The 26,498-nt window shown below is 48.3% G+C and overlaps 1 protein-coding gene across 5 annotated transcripts in view; it reads right to left on the bottom strand.

Moving 5' to 3' along the window:
- RPAP2 (RNA polymerase II associated protein 2) overlaps positions 1–26,498 on the bottom strand; it is a 419,624-nt gene that overhangs the window by 365,479 nt on the left and 27,647 nt on the right. The window contains exon 3 of one of the 5 annotated variants that reach the window (XM_069232354.1): positions 11,545–11,663. The exons of the other annotated variants lie outside the window; for them this stretch is intronic. The gene's annotated coding sequence lies outside the window, so the exon portion shown is untranslated. The remainder of the gene's footprint in view (positions 1–11,544; positions 11,664–26,498) is intronic. 5 annotated transcript variants of the gene reach the window in all.

Raw genomic sequence — 26,498 nt, 5'->3', positions numbered from 1 at the left:
AGCCAGAGAAGTGGCAGTCAGGCCAGGGTAGTGCCGGTGCTGGGTAAGGCACATGTCCTGTAGGTAGCACATAGTTTTCCCAAATCCAGAGGATCAACCACGTACTGATCGCACCAATGCCCTGCTGCCGGACTCATTAGCTTACAGAGTCACACGGCAGGGGCAGACAGGGGGAGATCTTTTGATAGGCCTGAGATACACGGAACAGGGGAGCAAGCCAACAAGCACCTTTTAAGAACACTAGGAACAGGGCAGGGAGCTGCAAACAGGCAGGCCAGCACACCACAAAGCCAAGGGTTTAAGTGGAAGTGCCTCCTAGCAATAGCGCAGTGCCATGGGAGAACAGGGTCAGCGGCAGTTGGCAGCAGGGTAACAAGCAGAAAAGCAATTTAGTGAGTCCTTTAGACCACCCAGCTTATAGCATGTAGCAGGGCAACAGCCCTAACAGAGGTTCAGTTCCAGTTCCAGAGTGCTCACAAAATATAGGGTCAGAGCCCCTGTACTTATACTCAAAAATGTCTTTGTTCAAGGGGATACTTCAAAGGGACTCTTTCAAGTGTATTAAAACCCCTTTCAACCCGGCCCTCAGTAGGTGGTAAATCAGCCCTTTGTGTGAGGGCAGGACATAGCTTATGGACATGTAAGATGTGAACGACCTCTCCCTCTCCCCACCTAGGAAGACTATCAGTATGAAGATGCCTCTCCTGTCTCACCCAGCCCCCCCCGGGGGGTGGCTGTCTGGAAAGTATGCACAAAGTGTAGCTGTCACTCAGTCCTAGACATGGATAGGAGTCAGGCTGCAAAACACTAGAGTTATAAGCACAGAGAAATGCCAGTTTTTTAAAAGTAACACAAAAAGATGATGGACAGAATGCTGACATTTTTCAAACACTCACTCCCAGTCACAGATCTGGGTTAAATTCATTGTTCTTTTGCTCACATGCTACCCCACTTTGGACCCAGCCATATGAAAAGGAAACCATTTTTGTAATGCATCCAGTTTTACTTTAAGGAAAACAGGGTGCATTAAAAAAAAGTATTTATTTAAAAAGCAGTCACAGACATGGTGGTCTGCTGACCCCAGCAGGACACCATCCATTTGAGTGCTGGCTATTTCAATGGGTCACAAAATGCAACCTGCCACATGAATATTAATTAGGCAGGTCCCTTGCGACCCATTTCCAAATCACAAGCAGTGCTGAAGACACTGTTGTACATTAGAGATTGCGACTCACAATGTGGGAATCGCAGAAATTCACAAATTGCGAGTCACAATCTCTAATGGTCCTACATCTGGCCCAAAGTCTGTGAGTAGGTGGGTGGTGTTCCTAACACTAGACTCACAATTGCTGCCACCAATGGACTCCACCTGCAGCGCTGGTGAGTCCAGAACTCTAAAACCATGCTCATAGGTCCTTCCCTCAAGAGCAAGCTTTTCCCTAGTGACGGCCCCGTCAGCCTCCGCCATCATCTTCTGCGCTAAGGCTTTTTCAGCCTCTAGCCTTCTCTCCTCTACAGCTATCTGTGCCAGATGCAACCTCAGGTCCCACTCAGCCTGTCTATCCTTGAGTCCCTCAGGGGACAGGGTATGGGAGGTGACACTGCTCCTGGCACTAGACCCAGTAATGGACACCCAATCTATAGGGTCCTCTCTCTGTGGAGTCACTGCCCAGTCATTTTCCCCTCTGAGGTGTGGACTGGGAACCCTCCCATTCAGAGTCCTCACTAATCTTGTGGTCTACCTCAGGGTCTCCCTCAGAACCACCCACTTCTGGTCCTCTGTTGCTGCTTTTTCACTGTGGGCCATCTCAAAATGGTATAGGGCTACCCTAAGGTGCCACTGGGTGGCTTTCCTCTCCACAGTTAGTCCCTTCTCCCTACAGAACCCATACAACTACTCTACACTGTACCAGAACCGGTCATTTAGGTCAAAGGCTGTTCCCATTTTGGCAAAGTGAAAACACTGGTATACACAACAAGTCTCATGTGCAAGAATATGAAGTAGGGGTAATAAATAAAAATGACCAATGAGAGAACAGATGACTCACAAAACGCATCACATAATGGTCCAAGTACGGAGTTTGTAGTGCAACAATGATTCACTGTGGTATCACACAAACCAAGTCCTATCGGCACTGCTGATCACCAGTGTTAGAAATGGGGTTTCTGGTTCGCTAGGGTATGCACCTAAGCCAGGCAGAACCGACCACTCTAGGCAGGGCAAGTAAGCTACACACCAGAGATAACCTGTGCTCACCCCCTGGTAGCTTGACACAAAAAAGTCAGGCTTATCCCTAGAGGTACTGTATAAAGCATTTGCGCAACACACACACCAGTGACACAATAAGTACACCACAAATGAGACTCCACACAGGATTTTATGAATATATATAGATATATATATATATATATATATATATATATATATATACACATATATACACACACATAAATATATATTGTATATAAACTGAGACCAAAAAGTGGCATGTATCATAAATACTCTGTATACTATGCAGATCCTTAAATAGTACTAGCTTGAATCCAGTGATCAAGGGACCAACGTCTGGGCATACCCTTGCCACTTAGGGTGACTTTAGCAGCAGAAAAGGTTTCAAGCTAGCCTGGCTGATGAAGGTTGATACCCTGAAACTGGTCCTAGGATGCTTGTTTCCGGTCCAGGGGGGACCTGGCTTGGCAGTTCGGTCTGTTCCCATGGGGAACAGGGTCAAGACTGATTTGCATATGGCTGGGTCCAAACTGGGGTGGTGTGGTGGGCAAAGAAACAATTGATTAAACCCAGATGAATGCTTGCATTGTTTAGTATTCTGTCCATCATCTGTTCTTTTTGCTTTTGTCGCCCTGAGTGGGAAGGGTATCCCCAGACATGGGTACTGAGCTCACTGCGCCACTGGATTTAAGCTAGCCTGGCTGATGAAGTGTGATACCCTGAAACTGGGCCCAGGATGCCTGTTTCCGTTCCAGGGAGGACCTGGCGTGGCAGTTCGGGCTAGACTGTTCCCATGGAGGAACAGGGTCAAGACTGATTTGCATATGGCTGGATCCAAACTGGGGTGGCGTTGTGGAAAACAAATAATGGATTAAAACCAGATCTTTGTGACTGGGGGTGAATGCTTGCATTGTTTCGCATTCCGTCCATCATCTGATCTTCGTACTTTCTAAAAGTGGCATTTCTAAAATAGTGATGTAAAATCCAACTATGCCAGTAAGCAGGATGTTTCACTACCATTCCAAACATACCAAACATGTCCAGTCAACTCCTTTCAGATCAGAAATTACCACTTAAAAATATACAAAGGAATTCCCAATGCTCACCTATGAGAGGAGCAGCCCTCACAGAAATTAAAAACGAAATAGGCTGTCACTACTAGGACATGCAAAACATAAAAGTACATGTCCTAACTTTTACAAACTCAGCACCCTTCCCATAGGGCTCCCTAAGGCCTACCTTAGGAGTGACTTAGGTATAGTAAAAAGGGAGTTTAGCCATTGGCAAGTAGTTTGAAACGCCAAGTCAAGGTGGCAGTAACCTGTGCACACAGGCACGGCCAAACAGGTGTAAGTCAATCATATCAAGTTTTAGGAGAGAGAGCACAAGCACTCTAGCACTGATTAGCAGTGGTGTCCAGAGTCCTAAAACCAATAAGAGGAAAGTTAGAAAAATAGGAGGAGGAAGGTAAAAAGTTTGTGGATAACCCTGCAGAAAGGGCCATTTCCAACAGGGGGTATTAGGAAAAAGAGGATCTGGGGCAGTGAAATAAAAATCACTTAGGTCTCACAAGTACCCTTTACTCTGGTGAGAAGCTAGGGATGTTTAAAAATACTGTGGTTGATACCAGTAGGAGGACAATTATTCCTCCATCATTCTGGTCGACATGTTTTTGCCAGGTGGCCCTTAGGGTCCGTGCCATTAGTCAGGATCCCATATTCATAGGAAAATTAAATATCTCATTTACGCAGTCATGCAGCTTCACAAATGTGTGCTAATACGAATTTCACACCTCTCTCCACACACCTGTGTTTGAAAAACTATAGAACGTATCACTTTCGCATTCCCCTTGCTCAGCAACTATGAACACACACTGATGCACATATTGAGATTAACATCCGTAGACAGGAGACAGACTGGTATTCATTTCAGTATATCATTGCCACTCCTGCCAGAATAAGAGCCATCTTAACAGGCCATTCCTCAAAAGTTTATGACAAGTGTGGTCTCAAGTCTTATGGTAACTTTTTTATTGTTTCTTGTTAATTTCAACTGTAATGACTTAATTAACCTAACAATAAAAAATTTAAAGTAGCAAAAAATCAGAGCAGATTTGTCATGGGACCATAGGCATCAGGTTCAAAACAAAAAGAGGTCTTGGATTAAACTGGATGGTTGCCAGAACTCTTTTTGGTTTGCGTAACTAATGCATTATTGTAGGCATATGACTGGACTCGATTTGCTTTCAATATGTGCCTTCCTAACGTCTGGATTGACTTTTCCTCTTCCAATGATCTCTAATTTGAGCACACACGTTTTAAGGTTTACTTGTCCTCTGTTTGATAAGGGATTGGGTGGTATTTTACTATTTCAACAGCTGAAACACTTTTCCTGGAAAGGTAACAGATTACATATGTTCTTGCAAAGGAAGAAGCATATTACATATTTCACTGTTTACAGAATACAAGTATACAAGTATACAAATGGCTGAGCAGACCAAATATTGTTGCTGGAGTATTGATGCTCTTCATCTAAATTGGGAGCTTTCCCAAGGGTTCTGGTTTGTATAAGAACGGGTCCCTCTGACTGCCCGTCTCCAAGATAAGACTTAATCAGTGTAGGGAGTGGCCAAGCCAGCGACCAAGATAGCCACACGACATTAAAGCTCAGGACGTATTACCCAAACACTGCTGTCCCCGGTCGCAATCTCGCCTCTGAAATGCATCTGATCCCCTAACCTATGGCATGTGGAGGGCACTGCACCCAATATTGCTGCTTGTATGCTCAGTAGATCTGGGTTCGGCTGCTACTACGTGAGCTTGCTGTCGTGGCCTTGCACAGCCTTTGGAGGCCCTGTGTAGACAGCGTCTTCTGGCGAGCCTGAAGGCGGGGCTATGGCATGCACGGCCTGGATCAGCAGCCTAGTGGCCACATGGACCATCCCCGTTTACAGCAGTGTGGCCCACTGTACATTGATTGCATCACTAGAGAGCCGAGGGTCAGCTCCTGCCGCACGAGGGCGCACTCAGAGTGAAGCCCTAATACCGCACTCACGAAGGTCCTACCAACAGGCTCAGCTACGGTTTAAGGCCTGGGCTCTTGATTTCCTTGCGCACTTTATGGCTACCTGCACTTGTCCCTCTCCACCAGCCACCTGGGGGGAACATGAGGCAAACTGACAGCCTGCTGCTACTAGCTATGGCGTGGTTGCCAACCGATCCACTTTATCAAGTGAGCAGGGAGTCGCAGAATGACACCTGACGCGGCTGTGGCGCTGGCTTGCTTGTACCATCAGTTGATATTGCTAGATGGCCTTTATCTAGGTTGAGCTGCAGATCTCCCACATCTTGTATTATTTGGGGTCCTTGTTGAGGCTTGTGCCCTCTGTATCTTCTTTGCGCTCCTAGGATCGATCAAGCTGCCTCTTTGCACCTTTCTTCATCCTGCTTGGTGTAACCCCCTGCTTGAATCCTCTGTGGAACGGTGTGGGGGGCTACTCATGTCCTGCGGCTGTGTTCCTGGCACCTTACTACTGACCACTGCGGTGGCCTCCACGGAGACTAATGCTACAACATTTACTCCCACCATCATAGTGCAGCTATCTGCTTTAATGAGGGGTAACAAAACTAACTAGAGCTACCTCTCTCTTTTACTGGGACTTGGCTGCCCCCTCTCGTTGCCTGACGTGTGATAACTACGCAGACACTATGGGATGTGGGGACCCTAAGCAGCAGCAACTTTCCTTTGAAGCCATGAGGACCCCGCAATGGTAATATGCCCATCCAGGCGCTGGAGAGCCGCCCCCTGGTGCTGACTCTGACCCCTCACTTGGGGGTACTGCCAGCATCATCCCTAAATTGTGCGCTGGCTTAAAGGCCATAGACACAAGATTTGATATCTTGACTAACCACTTTGTCACTATTCACCCTTGGCTTACCGTCTGTATCAGAGAAGGATGGTGTGCGGCCCCGGTTCCTGCAAGTCCTACTCTGACCAAGGTAAGGGCGACCCCTTCCGGTAGCCACGGTGCTGTTGACAATAGTACGCCACCACAGTCCGTGCCCTCCAGAAGGAGTCCCAGAGGAAAAACCCAAGGGGAAAAAAATACTCCAACAGGAACTCCCTGGAACAGAAGGAGGACACAAGGAATTAGCACTCAGAAGTCTGGAAATACTGGAAAGCAGAGGAAAAAACAGGAACAACTAGAGTCCAAGCGAATACCAGCCGGAGCGTGACCACCACAGCAGAAGTGTTGCAACGCAATGAGAAGAATTGATTCACCTTATATACCCCTAGACAGGAAGTGATAGACAGGAAGAAGTAATACCACCATTTTGGATTGGGAAGGGGCTATAGCAATAGATAGGAAAAGGCACCATAGTACAAAGGGAATAGAGGCATGCAGGGAAACGAGAGGTGCAAGGTGTGCTGGGAAGAAGAAGACATGGCTCCAGGAATAATGAGGAGGAAAGGAAGGCCCTGAAATGGGGCACCCGGTGAGATTGTGATGCTGGGGAGGGGGGGAGGGGCGCAGACACCCCTAACAACATTCGCGTCGCGCGCGGCGAGGACTGATGCCCAATCCTGGGCCTCCAGCCTCGCCGCAGCAAAAGAACAGCACGCGGTCGAAGAAAAGGGCCGCTGCGGGCCCCGCGACCTCCAACACGGGCCGCGGCCCGGCGGCCCGCGGTGCTACACACTTAGACTGCATGAATGAGCATCTTAATTGACACTACAGCACACAGCGCAGAAGATCAGAGATCGAGGATGAAAACATGGATGACCTGAAGCACTCTGAAAAAGTAGAGCGGTGTAGGAAGTTGGCTCTGTATGTGCTATTTCAAAGTAAGGAATAGCATGCACAGAGTCCAAGGGTTCCCCTTAGAGGTAAAATAGTGGTAAAAAATAGATAATACTAATGCTCTATTTTGTGGTAGTGTGGTCGAGCAGTAGGCTTATCCAAGGAGTAGTGTTAAGCATTTGTTGTACATACACATAGACAATAAATGAGGTACACACACTCAGAGACAAATCCAGCCAATAGGTTTTATATAGAAAAATATCTTTTCTTAGTTTATTTTAAGAACCACAGGTTCAAATTCTACATGTAATAGCTCATTCGAAAGGTATTGCAGGTAAGTACTTTAGGAACTTCAAATCATCAAAATTGCATGTATACTTTTCAAGTTATTGACAAATAGCTGTTTTAAAAGTGGACACTTCGTGCAATTTTCACAGTTCCTGGGGGAGGTAAGTTTTTGTTAGTTTTACCAGGTAAGTAGGACACTTACAGGGTTCAGTTCTTGGTCCAAGGTAGCCCACCGTTGGGGGTTCAGAGCAACCCCAAAGTCACCACACCAGCAGCTCAGGGCCGGTCAGGTGCAGAGTTCCAAGTGGTGCCCAAAACACATAGGCTAGAATGGAGAGAAGGGAGTGCCCCGGTTCCGGTCTGCTTGCAGGTAAGTACCCGCGTCTTCGGAGGGCAGACCAGGGGGGTTTTGTAGGGCACCGGGGGGGACACAGGTCCACACAGAAATTTCACCCTCAGCGGCGCGGGGGCGGCCGGGTGCAGTGTAGAAACAAGCGTCGGGTTCGCAATGTTAGTCTATGAGAGATCTCGGGATCGCTTCAGCGCTGCAGGCAGGCAAGGGGGGGATTCCTCGGGGAAACCTCCACTTGGGCAAGGGAGAGGGACTCCTGGGGGTCACTTCTCCAGTGAAAGTCCGGTCCTTCAGGTCCTGGGGGCTGCGGGTGCAGGGTCTCTCCCAGGCGTCGGGACTTTAGGTTCAAAGAGTCGCGGTCAGGGGAAGCCTCGGGATTCCCTCTGCAGGCGGCGCTGTGGGGGCTCAGGGGGGACAGGTTTTGGTACTCACAGTATCAGAGTAGTCCTGGGGTCCCTCCTGAGGTGTTGGATCGCCACCAGCCGAGTCGGGGTCGCCGGGTGCAGTGTTGCAAGTCTCACGCTTCTTGCGGGGAGCTTGCAGGGTTCTTTAAAGCTGCTGGAAACAAAGTTGCAGCTTTTCTTGGAGCAGGTCCGCTGTCCTCGGGAGTTTCTTGTCTTTTCGAAGCAGGGGCAGTCCTCAGAGGATGTCGAGGTCGCTGGTCCCTTTGGAAGGCGTCGCTGGAGCAGGATCTTTGGAAGGCAGGAGACAGGCCGGTGAGTTTCTGGAGCCAAGGCAGTTGTCGTCTTCTGGTCTTCCTCTGCAGGGGTTTTCAGCTAGGCAGTCCTTCTTCTTGTAGTTGCAGGAATCTAATTTTCTAGGGTTCAGGGTAGCCCTTAAATACTAAATTTAAGGGCGTGTTTAGGTCTGGGGGGTTAGTAGCCAATGGCCACTAGCCCTGAGGGTGGGTACACCCTCTTTGTGCCTCCTCCCAAGGGGAGGGGGTCACATCCCTAATCCTATTGGGGGAATCCTCCATCTGCAAGATGGAGGATTTCTAAAAGTTAGAGTCACCTCAGCTCAGGACACCTTAGGGGCTGTCCTGACTGGCCAGTGACTCCTCCTTGTTATTCTCATTATTTTCTCCGGCCTTGCCGCCAAAAGTGGGGCCTGGCCGGAGGGGGCGGGCAACTCCACGAGCTGGAGTGTCCTGCTGGGTTGGCACAAAGGAGGTGAGCCTTTGAGGCTCACCGCCAGGTGTGACAATTCCTGCCTGGGAGAGGTGTTAGCATCTCCACCCAGTGCAGGCTTTGTTACTGGCCTCAGAGTGACAAAGGCACTCTCCCCATGGGGCCAGCAACATGTCTCGGTTTGTGGCAGGCTGCTAAAACTAGTCAGCCTACACAGATAGTCGGTTAAGTTTCAGGGGGCACCTCTAAGGTGCCCTCTGTGGTGTATTTTACAATAAAATGTACACTGGCATCAGTGTGCATTTATTGTGCTGAGAAGTTTGATACCAAACTTCCCAGTTTTCAGTGTAGCCATTATGGTGCTGTGGAGTTCGTGTTTGACAGACTCCCAGACCATATACTCTTATGGCTACCCTGCACTTACAATGTCTAAGGTTTTGTTTAGACACTGTAGGGGTACCATGCTCATGCACTGGTACCCTCACCTATGGTATAGTGCACCCTGCCTTAGGGCTGTAAGGCCTGCTAGAGGGGTGACTTACCTATACTGCATAGGCAGTGAGAGGCTGGCATGGCACCCTGAGGGGAGTGCCATGTCGACTTACTCGTTTTGTCCTCACTAGCACACACAAGCTGGCAAGCAGTGTGTCTGTGCTGAGTGAGGGGTCTCCAGGGTGGCATAAGACATGCTGCAGCCCTTAGAGACCTTCCTTGGCATCAGGGCCCTTGGTACTAGAAGTACCAGTTACAAGGGACTTATCTGGATGCCAGGGTCTGCCAATTGTGGATACAAAAGTACAGGTTAGGGAAAGAACACTGGTGCTGGGGCCTGGTTAGCAGGCCTCAGCACACTTTCAATTGTAAACATAGTATCAGCAAAGGCAAAAAGTCAGGGGGCAACCATGCCAAGGAGGCATTTCCTTACACAACCCCCCCCCAAACGAAAGAGGATGAGACTAACCTTTCCCAAGAGAGTCTTCATTTTCTAAGTGGAAGAACCTGGAAAGGCCATCTGCATTGGCATGGGCAGTCCCAGGTCTGTGTTCCACTATAAAGTCCATTCCCTGTAGGGAGATGGACCACCTCAACAGTTTAGGATTTTCACCTTTCATTTGCATCAGCCATTTGAGAGGTCTGTGGTCAGTTTGAACTAGGAAGTGAGTCCCAAAGAGGTATGGTCTCAGCTTCTTCAGGGACCAAACCACAGCAAAGGCCTCCCTCTCAATGGTACTCCAACGCTGCTCCCTGGGGAGTAACCTCCTGCTAATGAAAGCAACAGGCTGGTCAAGGCCATCATCAGTTGTTTGGGACAAAACTGCCCCTATCCCATGTTCAGAGGCATCAGTCTGCACAATGAACTGCTTAGAATAATCTGGAGCTTTGAGAACTGGTGCTGAGCACATTGCTTGTTTCAGGGTGTCAAAGGCCTGTTGGCAGTCCACAGTCCAGTTCACTTTCTTGGGCATTTTCTTGGAGGTGAGCTCAGTGAGGGCTGTCACAATGGATCCATATCCCTTCACAAACCTCCTGTAGTACCCAGTCAAGCCAAGGAATGCCCTGACTTGAGTCTGGGTTTTTGGAGCTACCCAGTCCAGAATGGTCTGGATCTTGGGTTGGAGTGGCTGAACTTGGCCTCCACCTACAAGGTGGCCCAAGTAAACCACAGTTCCCTGCCCTATCTGGCATTTGGATGCCTTGATAGAGAGGCCTGCAGATTGCAGAGCCTTCAAAACCTTCCTCAGGTGGACCAGGTGATCCTGCCAGGTGGAGCTGGCTACTGAAAACCACTGCAGCTAAAAATGAGGATTTGGAGGCGCAGTCCCACCGCAATACCATATACATAGAAGGGATAGTGGAGACCACTAACATTTTGGTGGAAAAACTCGTGGTGGAACTGTTTGGTAGGGAACCCGTCACTGATACCTTTGACGTTGAGAGGGCTTATAGATCATTTGGACCGCGTTCCCATACCTGGAGCAACTCAGCGACCGATCATTGCTCAGCTCCTCAACTTCAGAGATAGACACATGGCTCTGAGCATGGCTTGCAAAAAGGGATCACTCCAGTATTAGTACGCAACTTCATCCCTTTTCCCAGATTTTACAAAGGCAGTCCAGGAGGTGTGATGTACGTTCACTGACGTGAAAAACACGCTTCAGAAGCACGGCTTCAAAGGTGGCATGTTGTATCCAGCGCGACTGCTACTGGAGATGGACGGGCAACACTATGTGTTCAATACCCCTGCCGATGCCGTTCAGTTCTGCAAGCAGCATAGTATCAGCACGGCTTCACCTTGGCACACGCTGCCCTCTGGGTCCCCAACTGCCTCCACATCAGGATCTTAGCATGACCTGCTGCTTTGAATGTTTCTTCCTCTGTATGTACTACTCAACCTGGTTTGGATCGACTTGCAGAGGCCCCGTTGCTCTGGCATATATGGACTTTATACTATGCACATAGCTAACTTTTGAAGTGCCCAATTTGACAGCTTCCACCATTACAAATACCCACTGTACAGGTGGGCATTGCTCCCCTAAGCGTTGTCACTCCTCTGAGGTGTATACCACCTTGTTTGTTTTCCAGATGTGTTTGGGGGTTATTTAGATTCACCAGTTGTGGCTCGTGAAGTTGGGGGGGGGGGTAGGGGCTCTACTGTATTGTTATGTTTGATCATGGATGCTACACCACTATTTTGTTACATGACATTCCATAAACACATGCTCCACACCTGCAGGATACTCACTTTTTGCTGCATGATGCCACACGCTAGTGGGGACCTGACACTTGCTCTCCCATGTATGATATGGAACTTCAGGGGCCTCAATCAATAATTCAAGGAAGGGGAAGCAGGTTCTTTTCTACCTAAAGAGACATAATATTAAATGGCAGTTTTGCAAGAGACCCACTTGTCACCCCCGCTGTTTCCACATATGCTGCACCATGGGGCTCTAACTGCTTTTTTTCACACCACTACAATTCATATTCCCGTGGAGTATGTTTTGTAATCCATAATAGTATTCCCTTCATGTGTCAGGGAAGCATCTCTGATCCAGAGGGGCAGTACCTACTGGTGACAGGGATGTTGGCGGTTAACACAGTATTAGTGGTCAATGTGCATGCACCAAAATTTTGATTCCCCAGAGTTCTACTATGAACTCTCTGCTCTAATAGGTCGATCCCAGACTGGCTATGCCTTAATGGGCGGTGGCTTCAACATTACAAGCCATCCTAATCTCGACTCAACTGGCGCAGCAACAATCACTAAGCCACATTCGCTATAGGAGCTCACTGACCCCCTTGACACCTTCCAACTCACTGATGCGTGGTGCCCCCATCATCCGCAATCAAAGGATTATACCTTTTACTCTTGCCCACACAATGTTTGGACTCGTATCGATAATTGGCATCTGTCCCAGGAAGCTCTATTATGGCTCACTGACATTGCGCATAAACTCTGCACTCTTATCGGATGATGCCCTGTAACGGCAACACTGCTCACCCCATGTCAAAGTCCCTTGGTCAGGCACTGGTGTATCCAAGAATGCATTACACAACAAGGTTTTCCACACGGACATCCAAAATGCCATAAATGAATATGTCACGACTAATACTGGGTCTGTTCAGAAATACTCTTTACTCTCTGAAGCTTTCGATGCCTATGAGGAGTATGTATCACTAAACACACAGTGGTTCCCCGCAGTATTACAAATGACCTAGCCAAAGTGGAGGGGAAAGTGCACAATATTGATATGCTAGACATGTCTGCCACACATATCACACATCTACATAACAGATTCATGCTGACGCAGCAATTTTGAGACCTGGCTGCACGTGAGGTGACATATCAAGACAAGTATGCCAGAGCACACAGGTATGGCAAAGGTGAAAGGCAGGGCCTTACACTGGCTCAGCTCCTGCGGTCGTCATACAATGCCACATATGTGACAGGTGTCCTGCAGGCTGATTGCATGATCACTACCAACAACGCCACCAGTATAGACATGTTTATGACATATTAGAGGCAACTATATACCTCACGTGTAGGCAAAAATGACTCACCCCTGGCTGACTATTTAGCCAAGATAGCCATGGTTTGGCTTAAGCCTGGCCTGCAGCATTTCCTGGCTGCCCCCACTACCTGTGAGGAAATATCCCAGTCCATTAATGTCCTGAGGGGCTCTAAGGCCCTTGGGCTGGATGGTTTCATGGGAAACTTCTACAAAGCGTATAAGACCATTTTGAAGCTGCATTTGTTGGAAATCTATGCTGAATCTCTCAAAATGGGAACACTTCTCCCCCCCCACACTGCAAAAAGCCATATTCATTTTACTGCTCAAGCCCAACAAGCCTCCCTACCATTGCGCCTCCTATAGAACATTATCACTTCTAAACCATGATGACAAATATATTGGCCAAAGTGATAGCCACACACCTCTCCCTATTAACGGATCGTACAATTTCTCCAATGCAATCTGGATTTGTCCCACACCACTCCACCTCTATCAATCTTCATCCTGTCTTTGGGGTAATAAATCAGATCCCCCCCCTCCCATACAGCGGTTGCCTTATTACACGCTGAAAAAGCATTCACCTCACTTGAATGGCATTTCCTTCATGTCACATTACCTAAACTGAGAATTCCCAATGGCTTCAGAGACCTCATTATGCTACTATATAAAGCTCCTTTGGCAGTGTTACAATAAATGGCACACTTTCCAAGCCTTTTCCCCTAACAACAGGAACCCAACATGGCTGTCCGCTCTTCCCCTTCTATTTATTATCTCCATGGGCATCCTTATCAGACATCTTCAAGAACGACACCTAGATAGTGGCCTCCAATTTCAACATGGACGATTACTGGCCATATGCAGATGAAATATTGATAGTTGTCCGCGATCCACATACCAATCTTCCCCCTTATTCGAGAGGGCCTTTTCTGGTTTGTCAATCAAATGGAGTAAATCAGAGCTATTTCTGCTGACAGAGACGACTGTACCTTGCATCCTCGACTAACCCCTACAATGCTGCACGAAGTCCCCCAAAAATCTAAGCATTTTTATTTTACCTAGAGACAGATCCGAGGTGATACGCTGTAACTATGGCCCTGCTATTGACAAGCTATTGACTCAGACAGCACGCTGGAATAAATTGCCATATGCAATGGTTTGGAGCATTGCCATCAGCAAAATAGTGGTTCTTCCATGATTTCTATACCTTTTTTTAACTATTCCAATTGTTCTGACCAATAGCTTTTTTGCTACACTGTGGGGCTTACTAACACAGTTTACATGGGCTGGTCGCTGACCTCTTATCCGATGGAACACACCGATACTTCCCTATGACCTAGGCAGCTTCGGAGTTCCTCATCTACAATTATACTACTTAGTGGCTCAATCACACTTTGCATATTATTGGTACACCCCCCGGATCGCAGGTTACCATTATCTCAAACCCGAAAGATCTCAGGTACCCAATCTTCCCCTTTCTTTCATACTCTCTTAGGGACTGCTGCGGAATCCCACTGAACTACACAGACACTTCCTACCACCTGTTGTACCTGGTCCAAAATTCTACACTATTTGGGTTGGGACATCCTATATGCTCCGCATATACCCCTCAAAAAACAACACATGGCTTCCAAATACTCTGGAACTTTTAGAACAGACCTCACTTATCTCACACCAGCTGTATGTTGTGGGTGATCTGTTTGTTATTGGTATACTGAAGCCCAGTTCCACTGTGGTGGAAGGGGGTGGCTCCACACATATGGATAGCTTTGTATTCTGCCAATTACATAGCACACCATGTGATACCTTACTGCATACCCTGAGAAACTTAAAGAATTTCCTCCCCTCACATAAGTAATTTCTACCCCAGACAGTTGCAGATTAATGTCCAGACTCTACGACATTTCTCTGACCTCTGTCAGGAGTTCGAGGTCCTCCTTCACCCGCAAGCTTCTACCTGCGCCTCATCCCTGGTGCCTAGTGGGAGAGCTTTGCTCTTTTGCTAGGCTGCCCTCTGCCTCTTTTTCTCTTTTTTCCCCTTTTTTACTCTGTGTGCTGTTCCTTTCTGTTCCGTTTCCTTTGGTGTTGTGCCCTTTGCTTTTCACGCTTACCCTCTCCCTCGCTTTCTCCCCTTACTCCGCTCTCTCTCTCTCTCCTGCCGCTGCTGCCCCTGCGGCCCCACCCCGCCTCTATATTGTGTTTTATCCCTGCTGCCCCGTGGCCCCACACCCTTTTTTTTTGCGCTGTTACCTGATCCCACCTCCCAGCTGTCTCTCCTCCCCTCTCCCACCTTAATGGCGGCCGCTGCATGGCCGCGCCACTGGCGTACCAAAGACGCACCAAAGGCAAGCCCATCTGCCCCTGTCTGCGACCCGACCGCGACCAGCGCCAGGACCCCCGGACCTTCCACCCGCTACCACTACACTCCAGCAGCAATCATCGCACTTAAACCAGGACACAACAAAAACTGCAAGAAGGTATCTCCGAGCAACACTATGGGACCCTTCACCTGTCGCCACTTAAGATTCACAAGCCTCCATCACGCAAGCCTACCCCGAGGACCCACAAAGCAGATCACAGCCACAGATGCAACCTGATGAGCACTTGCTACATCCACAGGCACGCCATCGAACTCTGGAACCTCATCAACACCATATCCTCGGACATCGCCTTCCTCACGGAAAAATGGCTTAATCCCTCCTCGGCTCCTAACATTGCCCATCGCCATCCCAGACAGTTACAAGATCATCCGCAGAGACCGCACGAACCGCCCCAGGGGAGGCATCGCCATCGTCCACAAAGAGTCCCTACGCCAATCCACCAGCACCGAAGACTCTGCAACCAACATGGAACTCGTCCACTTCCAGAATGGAACCAACCCTAACACCACCCTGTGGGGCACCCTCATCTTTAGGCCGCTGGGCCCCCCGCCCCTCATTCTGCGACACCATCGCTGACCTAACCTCCACCCACGCCCTTACATCCAAGAACTACATCCTACTGGGTGACCTCAACTTCCACCTGGAAAACTCAAACAACAACTCCACCACCCTGATCAAAAACCTAGCCAACCTAAGACTCAAGCAACTTGTCACCACACCCACCCACTTTGCCGGTCACATGCTGGACCCCATTTTCTCTGCCAGCAACCATGTCTCCGTCAGCCACACCACAGAACTCCAATGGACCGACCACCACTGCATTCATTTCACCTTCAACAAACCCATCGGTCGACACCACACTGTCCAACTTTCCCGCAGAAATGAGAACAAAGTCACTGAAGCCCAGATCACCGCCAGCCTCAACGCAACCCCCCTCCCCAAGCGGACGATGCCAACACCGCCATACAACCTCCACACATGGATCACCGAATGCGCCAACACCCACGCCCCCCTTAAAATGCCCCACCACAGAAGCACAACAAAGAAAGCAAACTGGTTCACCCTGCACTCAAAGAACCAAAACATGTTTGCAGACATCTGGAGAGGAAGTGACACACCGACAAGACCTCTGCAAGTCACGAAAACTTCAAGAACACCAGCTCATTAGGACCACTAAGAGACTCGCCCTGCAACAACGCATCAATAAAAACGTGCACAACAGCAAGGAACTTTTTTCAGTCATCAAAGAGTTCACCAACCCAAACTCCACCGACATCACCCCGTCGCAATAACTCTGCAAAAACCTCGCCAAATACTTCCATCGCAAGATCGCAGACATTTACGGCAGCTTCACCACCCAGGGCCCCCCTCTCCGCTGACTCTCACCACCAGCCCGTCGACCGAAGCATCACCACTCCCCCCACCCACCCTACTCCGCTGGAACATCATCACAGAGACCTGTGACATCATGGCAATCATCCATTCAGCAGCTCCCACCGGCCCCTGCCCTCACCACATCTTCAAAAGAGCCAGCAACATCATTGCACCCAAACTCCGGACTACCATCAACCTCTCCTTCGAATCTGCCACCTTCCCTGAGAGTTGGAAAGTCACTGAGATCAAATCTCTACTGAAGAAACCCACGCCGACCCGACAGACCTAAAGAACTACCAGCCCATCTCCCTGCTCCCCTTTCCGGCCAAAGTCATTGAGAAGGCAGTCAACAAACAACTCACCGCTGTCCTGGAAACCAACAACATCCTGGACCCTTCTCAGTCAGGATTCAGAAACAACCACAGCACCGAGACAGCCCTCCTCACCGCCATAGACGACATCCGCACCCTCCTTGACCGAGGAGAAACAGTCGCCCTCATCCTCCTGGATCTGTCTGCCGCCTTCTCGACAGTCTCTCACGACACACTACGCACCCGCCTCCACAATGCCGGCACCAGAGACTTAGCACTGTGATGGCTCTCCTCGTTCCTCACCAGCAGAACACAGAGAGTCCGACTCCCTCCCTTTCTCTCGGAAGCCACCAGGTCAACTGCGGCGTCCCCCAAGGATCCTCGCTGAGTCCCACCCTCTTCAACCTCTACATAACCCCACTAGCAGCCATCGCCAGTCAACATTGTACCCTATGCCAACGACACCCAACTAATAGTCTCCCTCACCAACAACCTGATCACCGCCAAAAACAATTTCCACTAAGGAATGAAAGCAGTCGCCGCCTGGATGAAAGATAGTTGCCTCAAACTGAACTCGGACAAAAAAGAAGTCCTCATCCTCGGCTCCACACCCTCCGCCTGGAATGACTCTGGGTGGCTCTCCGCACCTGGAAACGCCCCCACCCCCACAGACCACGTTTGCAACCTCGGCGTCATCTTAGACTCATCGCTCTCAATGGACCGACAGGTGAGCACCGTCTCATCGGGCTGCTTCCACACCCTGAGCATGCTCCGAAAGATCTACAAATGGATCCCCACTGAAACCAGAAGGACAGTCACCAAGGCCCTTGTCAGCAGCTGACTCGACTACGGCAATGCTCTCTATGCTGCAACCACTACCAAGACCCGGAGAAGACTACAACACATCCAAAACGCTTCTGCCTGGCTCATCGAGAACACCCCACGACACAGCCACATCTCTGCCCTCCTAAGAGACCTACACTGGTTGCCAATCGATAAGAAAATCACCTTTAAGCTCCTGGCCCACGCCTACAAGGCCCTACACGATGCCGGACCAGCCTACCTCAAACACAGACTCGCCTTCTACACTCCTGCCAGACAAATCCGTTCTGCCCACCAGGCCCTCGCCAAGGTCCCCCGCATCCAGAAAACCACAGCCGGTGGAAGATCCTTCTCCCACATCGCCACCAAGACCTGGAACACCATCCCCATCCACCTCAGGCAATACCCCACCCTCTCTCAGTTCAGGAAGGACCTCAAGATCTGGCTCTTCGACTGATCCTCCCCCACTCTCCCCCAGCAACTTGAAACCTTCACGGGTGATTAACCGTGCTATACAAATCCCCTGATTGACTGATCGATTTGCGCCCACTGGTGAAGAGAAGTCAAGAGCTGCCTCGGAACACGATTTGGAATAGTCCATGCAGGATAAAAACAGGTATTTCTGCTGTATTCAAGCTAAGATAATCTCCAATAATCATTGCCACAAATCACCACACTATAAATATCTATACAGAGCGTACACAACCCCTTATGCCTTATCTAAGCTTGGCCGCATTAGACCACAATACAGACTTAAATGTAATAGGCAAAGCTGATTTTACCTACTTGTCGTGGAACTGTGCAATGATCAAATCATATTGGGGGGAGATGTATTTCACACAGTCTCTCATGATAGAACAGGCACCAAACCCAGACCCTCTGATGGCCCTGCTGGGTTATGCCAAGCCTCTAACCCCTGGTCCGTGGCGCTTCACTGCCATTGCACTACTTTTAGCTAAACGACAAGTGGCACTCCATTGGGGCAGCAAAACCGTACCCACATGGCTGCAGGATATGTCATACTGTGATCCCACTAGTGAAATTTACACTTCTATATATCCAATTACCTCCAGGCCTAAGACCATATAGCAGCCACTTAGAGATTATCTCCAAACAATAGATGCTGCAGGGAAACACAATAATACAGACTGATACTTCCTTACGCAGTTAGTGTTTTGTACTATATGTAGGCTGTCAAATGCCAAGGTTGTATAGCCTAATGTAATGTGTTTTCTTTGTCATCGTCTGCCTATAATGGAGAATTCACTTTTTTTCTGCCATTTCCTCTCCCTCTTCTCTCTGACTCCTGGCCCCTCTCCCCTTTTAAATTTTTTTTTTTTTTTTAGAATGTAAAATATTGTCTTTAGCAAACTGTAGATTCTACATTTAATTTCCTCTTGAAAAAAGTGATAATGTCTAAAAAATAAAAAAGACCTAATTAGCGTAGCTTAATGTGAAACAGCAGCATGCTAGTAGGGCAAATTGTCAATGTAAGGTATTTAAACATTGCTTCAGTTAACTTGAGTTTAAAATGAATGATCCCAAGATGTTGTAGAGGAGTAAAGCCCACTCTTCTCCCAACCCAAATCATGAGTGTCAAATATTGTACCGAATTTCAGATAATCAAACTACTAGATTCCTATGGGAGTTTTTTTTGGAAATTAGTTCCAGGAAAGAAGTGAGCAATAGGTTTCCACTCTTCCTCCTCAAGGGAAGCAAAATCTATCCGCCATATAGTGTGCAGCTTCTGCATAGTGGCCAGGGAGTTAATTATTGTAGGAAAATGGCTCCCTGTTGTAGTTACTACCCACTTTTTGCCTGATATTGATGCTGACTTGACTGAGAAGTGTGCTAGGAACCTGCTAACCAGGCCCCAGCACCAGTGTTCTTTCACTAAAAATGTACCATTGTTTCCACAATTGGCACACCCCTGGCACACAGATAAGTCCCTTGTAAAAGGTACCAGTGGTACCAAGGGCCCTGTGACCAGGGAAGGTCCCTAGGGGCTGCAGCATGTGTTGTGCCACCCTAAGGGACCCCTCACCTAACACATGCACACTGCCATTGCAGATTGTGTGTGCTGGTGGGGGAGAAAAAGGCAAAGTCGACATGGCATCCCCCTCAGGGTGCCATGCACACAAAATTCTGCTTGTGGCATAGGTAAGCCACCTCTCTAGCAGGCCTTAAAACCCTAAGGCAGGATGCACTATACCACAGGTGAGGCCATAGCTGCAAGAGCAATATGCCCCTACAGTGTCTAAGTCAATTCTTAGACATTGTAAGTACAGTGTGGCCATATTAAGTATATGGTCTGGGAGTTTGTCACAACGAACTCCACATCTCCATGATGGCTACACTGAATACTGGGAAGTAAGGTATCAAACTTCTCAGAATAATAAACCCACACTGATGCAGTGCTGGATTTATTACAAAGTGCACACAGAGGGCATCTTAGAGATGCCCCCTGTATTTGTAACCAATCCTTCAGTGCAGGACTGACTGGTCTGTGCAAGCCTGCCACTGAGACGAGTTTCTGACCCCATCGGGTGAGAGTCTTTGTGCTCTCTGAGGCCAGAAACAAAGCCTGCACTGGGTGGAGGTGCTTCACACCTCCCACCTGCAGGAACTGTAAAACCTAGCAGTGAGCCTCAAAGGCTCAGGCTTCATGTTACAATGCCCCAGGGCACTCCAGCTAGTGGATATGGCCACCCCCTCTCCCCCCCCCCCCGACACAGCCCTCATTTTTGGCGGCAAGTCCAGAGGAGATAATGAGAAGAACAAGGAGGAGTCACCCTTCAGCCAGTACAGCCCCTAAGGTGTCCAGAGCTGAGGTGACCCCTGCCTTAGGAAATCCTCCCTCTTCCTTTGGAGGTTTCCCCCCAATAGGATTAGGGATATGCCCCCCTCCCCACAGGGAGGAGGCACAAAGAGGGTGTAGCCACTCTCAAGGACAGTAGCCATTGGCTACTGCCCCCTAGACCAAAACACACCCCTAAATTTAGTATTTAGGGGTGACCTTGAACCCAGGATTTTAGATTCCTGCAACCTAAAAAAAGAAAAAGGACTGCTGACCTGAAAGCCCCGCAGAGACGATGGAGACGACAACTGACTTGGCCCCAGCCCTACAGGCCTGTCTCCCGACTCAGAGAACCTGCACAGCGACGCATACAGCGGGATCAGTGACCTCTGAGGACTCAGAGGACTGCCCTGCACCTAAAGGATCAAGAACCTCCAGAGGACCGCGGCTCTGTCCAAAAACTGCAACAAAGAAACCATCTTTAAAGAGACTCCAGCCTCACTCCGGAAGTGTGAGTCTTCACACTCTGCACCCGACGCCCCCCGCTCTTGTTCAGAGGAACCAACACCGCAGAGAGGACCCCCAGGTGACTCCAACGACATGGACATCCTGAATCGACCTCCCTGCACCCCCACCGCGACGCCTGCAGAGAGGATTCAGAGGCTCCCCCTGACCGCGACTGCCTGGTAACAAAGGAACCTGACACCTGGACAAGCACTGCACCCTCAGCCCCCAGGAACGAGAGGAACCAAATACTGGTGCAGAAGTGACCAGCAGGCAGCCCTCATCCTAGCCTGTCGGTGGCTGGCCCGCGAAGCCCCCCTGTGCCCTGCCTGCATTACCAGAATGACCCCCCCCCGAGCCCTTCATTGCTTTCAACGCAAAACCCAACACCTACTTTGCACACTGCGCCCGGCCGCCCCGGTGCCACTGGGGGTGTGTTTTGTGTGGCTGTTTGTGACCCCCCCAGTGCTCTTCAAAACCGCCATGGTCTGCTCCCCGAGGACGCAGGTACTTACCTGCTAGCGGACCGGAACCGGTTCTCCATAGGCACCTATAATATTTGGGCCCTAATTTGACCTCTGCACCTGACTGGCCCTGTGTTGCTGGTGCTGGGTGTTTGAAGTTGACTTGAACCCCCAACGGTGGGCTGCCTGTGCCCAGGAGACTGAACTTGTAAGTGCTTTACTTACCTGAGAAACTAACCAATACTTACTTCCCCCAGGAACTGTTGAAGTGTCCACTTTTAAAATAGCTTATTACCATTTTTGCCAAAACTGTGTATCTTACTGTTTTAATTCAAAGTTTCATACTTACTTACCTCTGTAAAGTACCTTACAATTTATGTACTTACCTAAATTCAGAATCTTATGGTTTTAAAATAAAGAAAATATTATTTTTCTATATAAAAACCTATTGGCCTGGAGTTAAGTCTTTGAGTGTGGGGTTCTCATTTATTGTATTTAAGTACACATTCTTGCCTGGGTGTGTACAACAAATGCTTAACACTACCCTCTGATAAGCCTACTGCTCTACCACACTACCACAAAATAGATCATTAGCATTATCTAATTTTGCCACTATCAACCTCTAAGGGGAACCCTTGGACTCTGTGCACACGAGCTCTCCTTTTGAGATAGTATATTCAGAGCCAACGTCCTACAATTATTTTCTTGCAAATCAACTAACAGTTTTCTAATGCAGGGGTTAATTTAATAATGTGCCTTTCAGTGAAGAGGATTTGGTCATTTCCACGCCCCTTTAAAAAAGGGATGCTAAGACATGTTCCCCTGTCAATACCTAAAAATCTCAGAATCTTTCAGTTGATATTCTTGGCAGAGGGTGTCTAGAGAAATCATACCATTGCATGACCCTATATCACTTACTAATACCTTTGGAGTCCTATCTAAGGAATCTCTTAAGGTTTCCCACTTCTGCAAGAGTACCACTGTACCACAAGGGTATCTCTTTGGTAAGCACAGCTTCCCATCCTAGGAATCCTGTATATTCCTTCCAGACTAACACTACTGTTTGTGTATGAGCCAGTAATCTGTGAAATCGGTTTGAAAACAGTGCTGCAAAGTAGCCTTTTCTCCACTTTGCTTGTTTGTCAATCTGAGTAACAGGATTGTGCTGTGTTAGACGTTACTCATGAACTTATCTAGTAGAGTATACACGTTTTGGTGGAGAAAGGTGTCCACATCCCTAGTTACATGCATTCCAGTATACTGAAAGCCCTGCACCAAAATTCGTAATGGACAAATCACTGGTAGGTTTGATACTGCCTCGCTATTGGCTGTAGGTGAGATTTACCCTAGTTTATTGTGTATTCGGAGTACTTTCCAAACATTTAAAAAACCTGTAGATTTCTGGGGATAGTTAACTCAGGTTGTGCCACATATAGCAGAATCTCACCTGCATATAACAAAATTATTTTGAACCCATGCGTCCTTCCATTGCAGACCTCTTATTAAAGATCCTGCTCTAAGCCATGTTGCAAGGGGTTCCCGTGCCAAAGTGAAACTCATGGATAAAAGTAGGCATCCTCGTCTGGCCCCCTTTCCAGGTGAAAAAGGACTTGATAAAGAACATTAACCCCTTACTCTGGCCATTGGTAGCTCATACAGAAGCTCCACCCACTGCCTGTACTGAGTTCCAAACGCCATCCTCCTTAACTGTCTGAATATGTACTTCCACTTCAAGGTGTCAAAAATCATTGTTGCATCTATTGACATCCCCATGGTCAGTTCTTGCACACCGTCCATGTATTCTATATAGCTTTACAGTCTATACGAGTTGAGTTTTGTTCCCTCATTCGACATGTACCCAGAATGATCCAGGTGAATCATCATAGTGATGACCCAGTAAGAATCTTTACTTCAGCAATCAGCAGTGAAATGGGCCGGTAGGAAGCACATTCATCAGGCGGCTTGTCCTCTTTCAGGATGACCACAACCGTAGCTAGCCGTTGGTGAGAAAGTCAATGATTGATTAGTTCTTCCTTCTTGCAGGGGCTACACAGAAAAACGAAATGGGAGAGTGAAAAAAAATAATTTGTGTGATTTTTGTATGCAAGATCACATAAAAACCACAAGAGCTATCTTTAGACCAATTTGGTCAGGGATAATCATAGTTAAAGGCAACAATGGCCAAAGAGGTGTAGGAGGCTGGCTCTCTATGTAGTGTGCAAAGCTAGGCACACTGTACAGGGGGTCCAGGCAACCAGACGTTGGTTTACAGGGGTAAAGACTAGATCATCTAATGCTCTAATTTTTAAGGTAGCTTGGATGAGTTAGGCCAATCTTGGAGAAATGCAAAGCATTTGTTATACTCACACTCAAAAGAATAACTCACGACCAATTTATAAACATACTTTGGATTTTTATGTAATTTTAAGACCAAGATTATCAAAATTGGTTAAGTACTTTTTCAGAAATGAATTTTTGAAGTTTAATAAAAATAGTATTTTGTGCATAATTACTTACCATAGGAATCAATGGAAGATCACTTTTAAAAATACATATAAAATTGTACAAGTTCTTCTTTTGCAAGTTGGTCGCGGTTGTTCAGTAGGCACACTTTGCCAGCTGGAGATGTTCAGGCAGTTCCCGGTTCCGGCAGGAGCAGTGATGAAAGGACTCTGGAGCTGGTGCAGGGTCACTATGGGGGACCACTTGTAAAAGCACTGCACAGGTAAGATTAAAAATTATTCCTTGGGGTCACCTTGGAGTGTTGAGGTTGCAAGGGGTGGGAGACCCTTAGGATCCAGCAGGTTCTTCGATGCAGGGCACAAGGCGGCCAGGTGCAGAGGGAATCTGTGAACCAGGAGCTGCGCGCATGGATGCCCTTTGGAGCTGAGGTAAGTTGGTTTAAGGATTGTTTGCAGGACAAAGGGGGCATTCTGGCAAGAGGTCCGAGGTGTACCTGAAGTCCCTCTGCTAGGGAATCCTCCTGGTTCCTTTTCAGCCCCAGGCAGGCTGGTTTTCTTGGTGTCCAACGTTAGCTGACCAATACCCAGGGTATTGGTAGGGTTTGACTACTGGAGGGTGAAGTGCCACCAAACTTGGCACACTTCCAAGGTTTGTCCTCGCGGTCATTGGTGTGTCGATGTGGCTTCCGGTTCGGGAGTTAGAAGCTGGTCAGTGAGGTGACCCTCACTGGCTTGCAGGTTACTTAGCTGGTGTAGAGTGGTACCTCCAATCTGGCGAGAGTTCTTGGGCGATTTTGGAAGCCTGGAGGTCCTCTGGGGTTCTTTTGAGTTTTTCCAGTTGTCCAGCAGATCCTCAGCGGCGATTGTCAGGTCCTGGGTGCAGCAGCCAGGGTTTGGTGCTTTTTCTTCATGCAGAAAGTCCACAGTTCTCATGCCTTGGATATTCTTAGTGCTGGTCTTCTTTTGTCTGTCGAATCTCATTACCTGGTCTAGGGGTGCCCACTAAATACTGAATTGGTTTGGGGAACCTGGTAGTGTCCAATAGGACACCTACCTTTGGGTGGCTACACCCACTACAGTGACCACTTCCTGTGGGAAGGGTCACTTCCCTATCCCTGATTGGCTATTTTCCTTCCATCCAAGATGTAGGAAAACGAAATGGAGTGTCCACCTCGAAGGCAACAACTTAGGGGTGGTACATGCCAGGTGGGGCCACTCCTCCTACTCTTTGTGTAGTTTCCCGCCTTTGCTCCCACCAAACGTGGGGGTTTTCAAATGGCGTGACCATCTGCTGCTAACAGCAGGCCTGGGGGTCATGTTTCAAAGGAGGTTAGCTCTTTGAAGCTCGCCGCCAGGGCAGTGCACATTCCTGAGGGACAGGGTGTTAGCACCTTCACCCAGAAAGGGCATTGTTCTACAAACTAGACAGATCTCTTCCCAAAGGTTTGTAGATTGGGTTCCTGGAGGTGGCAGGCTGGATAGGACCAGTCAGCAACCATGCCAGGGTAGCTAGTCTTTGCAGGGGGAACCTCTAAGGTGACCCCGGGGTACATTTAGGGATAAATTAAATACTAGTACCAGTTTGGATATATCATTCCGAGTTGTTTGATATCGAACAACCCAGAGTTCAGAGTGGCCATCATCTAGCTGGGAAACTCGGGTTGACCAGTCTAGGTATTAAAATGGCTGCTCTGTTCACTCACTATGTCCAAGGTTTGGCAAGGACACAGTGGGGACATATTGCTCATGCAGCTATGCCCTCACATATAATGTGGTGCACCCTGCCTTAGGCCTGGAAGGCATACCAGGGGGATGTCTTTTCCATAGTGTATGGTGTATATGGTGGACAGGGCACACAGGCAGTGTGCCATGTCGAGTTTGTGTTTTAGGTGTGCACCAGGACCCCCAGCCTGCAACGGCAGTGCTGGGTGCATCTCGATGCATGGCCCTAGACGGTGGCACAATTAGTGCTGCTGCCCTCAGGGGCCTACCTTTAGTACCCAATGACCAGGGTACCTAAGTAACTTTTACTAGGGACTTATAGTGGCAGCTAAATATGTATACAATTGTGCCAATGCATCACAACAGTTTTAGGGAAAGAGCCCTGGTCCATGGAATCTGGTTACATGGCCCTGGGCACTACAATTTGTAGGCTACATCATACATCAGGCAAAAAGTGTGGGCTAACCATGTCAAAAAGAGGCCTTTTCTCACAAGAGTTTACTTTAAAGTACATCATTTGAAACATTAGTCAGATACCAGAAGTGGATCAGTATGACAATAAATGTAAAGGGCACAGAAATACACAAAAGAAAACAACATGACCGCATAGTATCAATATACAGAATCTGATGTATGTTCACGCTATTATAGTGGGTTGGACATTTAAACAAACTAAATGAATAAATCATCTGCTCCGTGAACAAAATGAACATACGGTGCTAGTGAGAAGTGGCCCACAAATTGAATCTTATATCAAAAAGATGGAACAATAGACTATTTACAGTGAACAAAAGAGAGCAAACCCTCAGAACCAGGGGCACAGGGTTAGACAGCCATTAATTAATAAAAGTCC

Source organism: Pleurodeles waltl, chromosome 4_2 (genome assembly GCF_031143425.1).
Source record: "Pleurodeles waltl isolate 20211129_DDA chromosome 4_2, aPleWal1.hap1.20221129, whole genome shotgun sequence".
Lineage (NCBI taxonomy): Eukaryota > Metazoa > Chordata > Amphibia > Caudata > Salamandridae > Pleurodeles > Pleurodeles waltl.
The sequence above is the reverse complement of the archived record's forward strand: the minus strand, read 5'-3'. Positions and strand labels throughout refer to the sequence as shown.